Consider the following 7490-nt stretch of genomic DNA (forward strand, 5'->3'; position numbering starts at 1 on the left):
CACCTCACCTGGGGCGCTTGGGAGTAGAAGCAGTGGAGGATCTGCAGGTGCAGCCCCCTCCCCTTGGTTAACCCTCGAAGTCCCCTAATGGAAAGAGCATCCTCGGATGGAGGTGGGGGAGCCCCGCCTAGGGTGCTGGGCACCTTGCTGAGGAGCTGCCACCTGGCCCTGCCGGACAGATCTCCTGCGCTGATGCTGTTCTGGCTTCTGGCACCTTCACCTCTAGTGATGCCTGGGGGACAGGGCTGGGCCCCTCCTCACCTGTCTTCATCCCATCAACTGCGTCCTACCTCCCCTACACAAGCCCCACTCACTCCCCGGCCCGCGGCTGGGTTGGAGCAGGTGTGTGCCCATCACATTACCTCTCTGACCCTATCCTCCTTCCCTGGACGCTTGTATTTGGGGCACCTTGGGGTAATGAGGACTCTGCCCCACACTGTCCACACTCAGTGGCCCTGTCGCCCTTCCCCTCTCCCCTCCCTCAGCCAAATCCTGAGCTTTTGCTCTGACTGGTTTTCTTTCTTTTCCTTTGATTAAATGTGAAAACAAAGGCTTCTGGGCTCTGTCTGTCTTCGGTTGGGGCCCGGCATATGGTTTTGGTACAGGGTGAGAATGGGGAGCCCAGCACAGACGATTCTGGAATGGAAATCAGAGTGACTTGTGTCCAGTGATGTCTTCTACGATTTCCCATCTCCCCATTCCACGTGCCCCATCACCAGAAGATGCTTGTTCTAGGGGCGCCTGGGTAGCTCAGTGGGTGAAGCCTCTGCCTTTGGCTCAGGTCATGATCTCAGCGTCCTGGGATCGAGTCCCACATCGGGCTTTCTGCTCGATAGGGAGCCTGCTTCCTCCTCTCTCTCTCTGCCTGCCTTTCTGCCTACTTGGGATCTCTCTCTGCCAAATAAATAAATAAAATCTTTAAAAAAAAAAAAAAAAAAAAAAAAAAAAGAAGAAGATGCTTGTTCTAAATGCTCATATCCAGGAGTCTGTGAGCATTCATGGGGGCCGGGGACTCGGGGACTCCAAGGCTAATCCACTCCACTTCACCCAGAACTTGCTCTGTGGCTTTCAGCAAGTCCCTGTCCTGCTTAGGTTTATCCTTTATGGAAATGTCATGGGACTCTCTCTGAGCTAATGTTGGGGTTGGTTCTAGGCACTCAACAACACAAGCCATAGACAGCTGGTTGAAATGTCACCCAGATGTCACCATGGGTGTGTGTGTGTGTGTGTGTGTGTATGAAATCCCTCAGGCAAGGCATCAGCCTTCCTTCCCACCTTGAATTCTTCAGGGGAGCTCAGAATGTTCACTGAGGAATCTCAGCTGGGGGCTTTAGCTTTTCCCTCCTCCCCGCAACAACCAAACGTGGAACCAGCTTTCTTCCTTTGATTTCCCCAAAGCATCCACTCACACAGGGATGAGCATGGGACGGAATTCGTTGGGGGGTGTGGAGACAGCATAAGGACTCATGTCTCCCACCTAACAGGTCTGATGAGAATTTAGGGTTGAATATTAAATGCCCCAACTCTGAAATATTCCCTGATCATTCCCAGCACATTGAATACTTTTCTGGTCAACCTTTCCCTTTGGGGTCCCCTGTCTCCCTCCATGTTGTTACACCCTCTTCCTCTCTCTCTCTCTCTCTTTTTTTTTTTTTTAAGTTGGCCCCACACTGAGTGTGGAGCCCAACTCGGGGCCTGAACTCATGACCCTGAGATCAAGACCTGAACTGAGATCAAGAGTTGGTCACCGAAAGAACTGAGCCACCCAGGTGCCCGTCTTCCTCTCATTTTTGAACAACCTTCTTCCCGTCTCTGGAGTGTCCTTGGAAAAATGAGTATTTCATGATCATACCTAGCGACTCCACACTTGTATTTTTGTCCTAATCCAGCGTTTCTCAATCCTGGCTGCACATTAGAATTGCCTGAGGGGTTAAAAAACAGACACACACAAAAACAACTGCTTGGATTTTATTCCAGATGAGTTAAATCAGAAGTTCTGGAAAAGCAGACCACTATAACTAACACAGTTGTTTATTATTATTATTGTTATTATTATTTTGTTTTATTTATTTATAGAATTTTCAATTCTCTCTCATTAGATATTTGTTTCTATTTTTGCTATTATAAATAACAGCACGGAGAGTCTTCCCACAGGCTCAATTTGTCTTTTTTTAAAAAAGATTTATTTATTTATTTGACACCCACAGAGAGAGATCACAAGTAGGCAGAGACCAGCAGAGAGAGAGGAGGAAGCAGGCACCCTGCTGAGCAGAAAGCCTGATGCAGGGATCCTGAGATCATGACCTGAGCTGAAGGCAGAGGTTTAACCCACCGAGCCACACGGGCATCCCTATTTTTTTTTTTTTAAGATTTTATTTATTTATTTGACAGACAGAGATCAGAGGTAGGCAGAGAGGCAGGCAGAGAGAGAGGAGGAAGCAGGCTCCCTGCGGAGCAGAGAGCCCGATGTGGGGCTCGATCCCAGGACCCTGGGATCACGACCTGAGCCGAAGGCAGAGGCTTTAACCCACTGAGCCACCCAGGCGCCCCTATTTTAAGTTTTTTTAAAAAGATTTTATTTATTTATTTGACAGAGAAAGACAGCACGAGAGGGAGCACAAGCAGGGGCAGTGGGAGAGGGAGAAGCAGGCTTCCCGAGAAACAGGAAGCCTGATGCAGGGCTCAGTCCCAAGACCCTGGGATCATGACCTGAGCCAAAGGCAGATGCTTAATGGCTGAGCCACCCAGGCGCCCCTTATTTTAAGATTGTTATTTTTAAACAATCTCTATGACCAACGTGGGATTCGAACTCACAACCCTGAGACCAAGGTCTTATGCTCTTCAACTGAGCCAGCCAGGGCCTCCAACACAGCTTTATTATTAATTTCTTGCTCACATCATATCTGATGGGAATTGGGTGGCATTCCTGGTAGTGACTCAGGGATCCAGCCTCTTTCCATTTTTGACACCACCATCTTTCAGAACAGGCTGCACAGGTGGGATGGAAGAGGAGTAGAGGGTCAGAAATTACTTAGGGATATTATGGTCTAGGCCATTTGGCCAACATTTGTTGGCCAGAACCTAGTCATGTGGCCCTGGATTATTGCAAAGGAGCCTGGGAAATGTAGTTTTCCTTGGTGCTCAGGAAGAGGAAATAGGATCTAGTCAGCCTCTGCTAGGCTAGGAGTGGAGTTTGGGAAGTTTTGTGTTTTAAAAATTCCCCAAGTGGGGCGCCTGGGTGGCTCAGTGGGTTAAGCCTCTGCCTTCAGCTCAGGTCATGATCTCGGGGTCCTGGGATCAAGGCTCACATCAGGCTCTCTGATCAGCGGGAGCCTGCTTCCTTCTCTCTCTCTCTGCCTGCCTCTCTCCTTGTGATCTTTCTCTCTCTCTCTATCAAATAAATAAATAAAATATAAAAAAAAAATTAAAAAAAAAATAAAAATTCCCCAAGTGGTGCGCCTGGGTGACTCAGTCATTGAGTGTCTGCCTTCGGATCAGGTCACGATCCCAGGGTCCTGGGATGGAGTCCTGCTTTGGGCTCCCTGCTGGGTGGAGAGCCTGCTTCTCCCTCCCCAACTACCCCTGCTTGTGCTCCTGCTTGTGCTCCTGCTTGTGCTCTAGCTGTGTCTCTGTCATGTGAATAAATAAAACCTTTTTTAAAAAAAATTCCCCAGGTGATTCTAATTTGTAGCCAAGTTTGCCAACCACTTCTCATCTATTTTCACCATACTCTAGGGAGCGGAGGAACTCTCCTTTTAGCCCCAAATTAGCATCAAGGTAGTTTCCTACTAAAGGTATTTGAATTTTTAAGAGGAATTTAGCAACCAGTTTTGTTTTTGTTTTTAAATTCTTTTTCCTTCCTGGCACAGTAGCATATGATTAGCAGGGCAGAATGGATTCTTACCATATTGTAGTTGGGAAACTGACCTACAGAGGTGATGGGCTTTTTGTCCAATGTCACACAGAAAGTCATGGGCAGAGCTGGAACAGACCCCTGGACTCCTGGTTCTCAGGCTGGGGCTTTCTCCCTGTGTGCTGCCTCCTAAAGATGGAGGGGGATTGATAGAGTCCGGGTGGGGTGCCCTTAGGGGAGGAAGGCACTGTTGGAGGAGGAACATGGAATAAGAAATGGAAACTTGAGCAGAGGAGTGGGTTATCTTGCCATCTCCAAGATTCAACTCTTTGAGAGATCTAGGCATTCCAGGGGGTTGAGGCCATCGACTCTCTAGAGCTCACCCAGCTCTGGCCCCTCCTCCCTCAGGACTGGGTTTAGTAATGAGCCCACAGCTCTGGGAGACATTGAGCAGGCCATGCAAAGGAGCAGGGAGGACAATCTATTTTGTCCCATAGATTTATTTATCTAATCTATTTGCTATTATCAAGGTTTTAATTATTTAGAAACTTCTATGTTTTACTATCTGGTGAAGAAAGTTTCCAATTACTCTTTTGATCAGTGATATTTTTCTCAGTAACACTTTTCAAATTTTTCCTAGAAGGGGAACTCTAGGATCATTTTGTCAGAGCACACTAGTTTTCCTGTGGGGATCCTAATTGGAATTGCATGAAATTAGGCCATTAACCGGGGAGGATTCTCACTCTTTAGTCTTTTCCTACAGGACCATGGTCTGTCTCTCATGTACTCAGGTCTCCTTCCAGCCCAGGTCCCCCATGCACCTGTCTGGCAAGCAGCACTGGTGAGACTGGCATGGTCTCCGGTCAGCAGCAGCCTGATAGCCAGGAGAACACTGTGACTTTCTTATAAAACAAAATTCTTTCCTTTCAAAGGAGATTCTCCCCCCGCCCCTTCTCTACTCTTCAGGGTTAAAATAGTCTTTTTAGAGAAGGGAGGAGGTATTTAATTTTTTTTCTTGTTTCTAGATGTATAAGTTGACAAAATATATTTTGGAAGTGTTATTGATCTGTCAAATCTCAAAGTTTGGGTTATATCTCTCAGTGGGTTTAATTACACAGATGCCCTGCGTTTTGTTGAGTATTTTGTACTGAGGTTGCTATGGAGAACAAGGTCCCCCCCACCCCACCTCACCTTACATCTTCTAATAAATCATCCAGTTCCTTAAAAAATAATGGCATGGAACCTTAAGTATTAATTCAACACCATCTTCTGAGTACCACTGGGGCACAGTCCCTACACCCAGAGGCCCAGAGTCTGAGGGAGCACAGAGGACGTCAGTCCCCATCAGGACGCTGTAATAAGAAGCTGTTATGGGAGACCCAAGAAGCTGCTCCTTGATCAGATCACTTGTGGGGAGGCATCACAAAGCATTTCCAAGAGGCAATGATGCTGGAGTAAATTCTCAAAAATAAGGCAATTCTTGATAAGGGAATGAATGAATGCTTGTTGCACATTGAAAAACAATTGGTATTTTGGGTATTGAATTTCCTTGTCTACTACTGAAATCTCACCTGAGTGTGTGCGTGCCTGTGAGAGGTAAGGGTGGGAATCAGAGCTTCTGCTCAAGGTACAGATCACCTAATTCTCGTTTACCTTCCACTCACAATATTTTAATTTAGTAAGGGAACAACGGTCGTCCTTAGTCTGTCAGCCTACTTTGACTTTGGGCCAGACTGAAGACACTTAGGATTTCCAGGCTAGAATAGGGCCCTTCTTTTGGCTTACTTGGGGGCTAAGGTGTGTCTTCATATACTTACTTAATGCAGAGACTGAAGCTTTGTTCTCCTAAGAAGGGCAAGAGAACAGGAGGGAATGAGGATCTATGAAGCCGATCTCAGCTTCGTTGTCCTTCCGCAGCTCCTGTTTCTTTTCTGCAAAATGGGCTGTCGGGCCAGCACATGCGCAGCCTCACCTCCAGTGCACTGAGACTCAATGGCTTTCCAAAGGTATCTCTTCCTGAGAAAACTCCTTAGAAATTTTCCAAGACCCAAATCCATAGTTGGAAGTGCCTGCCATGCAGCCGTTCATTCTCTCTGTGACCCTCCAAGAACCCCACGTACCACCATATACCCCCTCGGGACACCATGGCCATTGTCTATATGACTGCCTCCCGGACCCCAATAACCATGCGCTCCTGGAGGGCAGAGGCCAAGCTTTCCTATCCTTTGGCACAAGGGTTAGTACAATTATAGTCAACCCCAAATCATTTCTTTGAAGAAACCAGTACAATCAACTGATTTACTTCCCTTAAAAATGTATGAGTTGGGCAGTGGTCTCTGAACTTCTGAACAGGAAAGGGCTTCATAAGATAGAGTGTGACTCCTTGATACACATAGAGGAGGTGGACCGTGTGTGTGTAAGCTCTTATCCCTGTAACCTGTAAGGAACAGAACCTTAATTTCCTTTTTCACTACTATAGCTCAGTTAGCCTTCAGCATGCATTCATGATAAACGACCTAGAAGCATCTTGAAGTAGGATCTTTCTGGAATAATACAAAAGGATAAAGGCAAATTCGGCATCAGTTAGGTAAATAGTAGGAAACTTTTTAAAAAAAGATTTTATTTATTTATTTGAGAGAGAGGATGAGAAAGAGAGAGAGCAGGAGAGGAGAGAGGTCAGAGGAGAAGCAGACTCCTTGCCAGGCAGGGACCCTGATGTGGGACTCGATTCTGGGACTCCAGGATCATGACCTGAGTCGAAGGCAGTTGCTTAACCAACTGAGCCACCCAGGTGCCCCAACAGTAGGAAACTTTAAACACAGCCACACACACAAATACTCCCATCTACAGCTGCACACCTGGGATGGATCCCAGTACAGGGTCCAGTGCAGGAAACTTTTGAAGTACTTAGTAATTTCAGCAATGTCTGAAATAGTTGTGAAATAACAGATTGATAGCCATTTTCGGGATGCTTGTCCCGGGGAAATAAAAAAATTATTTTATGCTAAGGGATCAGGGAGAAAAGCTACTGCAAAGTGAGGCTGAGCCCAAGGGAGAGTCTGTGGAACATTCCCAGAAGACAAAGCTGATGATCGCAGCAGCCCACTGAATCTGGTTAACCAAGGACACCTCTCAGGTGGCAGGAATCCAGCTCATAGGAGCAGCCAAATGTCCTCAAAAAGCACCACGCTGGAGCCACCATGCACTGTGGGAACCAGATGTGGTAGGTGTGCCTCTCTGATGGTCCTCCTTGCCCAGGAAGGAGAAAGGGCTGCATCCAGCATCTGGATGTAGCTTCTATTTGTCTTCCCTCTTTTTTCACTTTCACAAGTCTTGGCACAATGCCTGACAATTTCACAAATTATCTAAGTGTGTAAGCCCCACCCCACCCATTTTATTTTAGGGCTTGGTCTTTTTCCAGAAATAGATCTTCTCCCTGTAGTTCCGCATAAACTTACCCTCATACCATGTGGTAGAGGTGCCCCAACACTGGTCCATGGACCATCTCATCTGTGACAATATGATGAAATTAAGAGCAAAAGAAGAAAAATTATGATTAAGCTGAATATATTTAAGTTTAAGAATTATCATTTATTCTAATATGGTGATGGTGAATGTTATTTTCTCACATGCCAAT

Source organism: Mustela lutreola, chromosome 15 (genome assembly GCF_030435805.1).
Source record: "Mustela lutreola isolate mMusLut2 chromosome 15, mMusLut2.pri, whole genome shotgun sequence".
NCBI classification, from domain to species: Eukaryota; Metazoa; Chordata; class Mammalia; order Carnivora; family Mustelidae; genus Mustela; species Mustela lutreola.